The sequence below is a fragment of the Colobus angolensis genome, unplaced genomic scaffold (genome assembly GCF_000951035.1).
Source record: "Colobus angolensis palliatus isolate OR3802 unplaced genomic scaffold, Cang.pa_1.0 Scaffold328, whole genome shotgun sequence".
Lineage (NCBI taxonomy): Eukaryota > Metazoa > Chordata > Mammalia > Primates > Cercopithecidae > Colobus > Colobus angolensis.
Window position 1 is genome coordinate 1,886,711 of NW_012116577.1, and position 1,430 is coordinate 1,888,140.

Genomic DNA, 1,430 nt, shown 5'->3' on the forward strand with positions numbered 1-1,430 from the left:
GCTAAGCTATGGATGTGCAGCGGCATACAGAGGGATATAATGAACATCAGAGAATCAGAGCAGGGTGGGAGGTAATGAGGGATTGAAAACTACCTATTAGGCACAATCTACACTATTCAGGTAATGGGTGGACTAAAAACCCAGACTTCACCACTATAAAATTCATTCATGTAACCAAAAACCACCTGTACCCCTAAAGCTATTGAAATAAAAAAATTAATAAATAAATAAAATTTAAAAATAAAAAAGGTTTGGCATGGTGGCTCATGACTGTAATTTCAGCACTTTGAGAGGCCGAGGGGAGTGGATTACTCGAGGCCAGGAGTTCAAGACCAACTAGGCCAACATGGTGAAACCATGTCTCTACTAATAATACAAAAATTGCCAGGCGTGGTGGTGCCCGCCTGTATTCCCAGCTCCTCAGGAGGCTGAGGCAGGAGAATCACCTGAATCTGGGAGGTAGAGGTTGCAGTGAGCCAAGATTGTGCCCCTGGACTCCAGCCTGAGCAACAAGAGCGAGACTCCATTTCAAAATAAAAAAAAAAAAATCACTATTCTTTTTATAGGTTTTAGGACACTTGCTGAAAATGGCCCTGCTGCCCAGAGGGCCTTCTGTGGCCCAGAGCTGCCAGAGATTGGATAGGGGAATTTATCTTATTCCAAATTCTAGTATGGGGCCCACTTGCCCCTATACAAGCCATGTCTTCAGTGTGAGCTTTTGCAATCATAAAGCTGATGTTTGGATTTCCTACCTGTTTAGTCTTTGGTATTATTTCACATTTGGTCCAGATCCTAGACAAAGAACAAGGGTATCATATTTTTGATGCCCCTCAAAACTCTAGCATCCAGTATAATTGACCAGAATTGTTGAGAATTAGGGTGGAATGTGGGGACCAAAATAACAAGGATTCTGGTGGGGCCAGGGTATATGGCTTTGGGCCTTGGATTCGAGAGGCAGGTTGGGCATTTTAACCTTGAAAATCTCCAGAGATTATTTCTGGGTAATAAGACTCAACTTTACAATTGTGCGGCTGGATTTTTAACTATTGTGACCTGAGCAAGCAGTTTAAGCCCAAGAAACTAATCACATGAGATATGAGATTCTCACTCTGATTGGTCACTGAAGTTATGAAAGCTCTTCAATTGCTGGTTGTTTTTTGGGGTTTGTGTGTGTGCGTGTGGGTGGGTGGGTGTGTTTTGTTTGAGACAGCGTCTTACTCTGTCACACAGGCTGAAGTGCAGTGGTATGATCATAGCTCACTATCACCTCAAATTCCTGGGCTCAGGTCATCGTGAGTGTTGTTTTTAAAGAGAAAAGCTGGGCCGGGCGCGGTGGCTCAAGCCTGTAATCCCAGCACTTTGGGAGGCCGAGACCGGCGGATCACGTGGTCAGGAGATTGAAACCATCCTGGCTAACACGGTGAAACCCC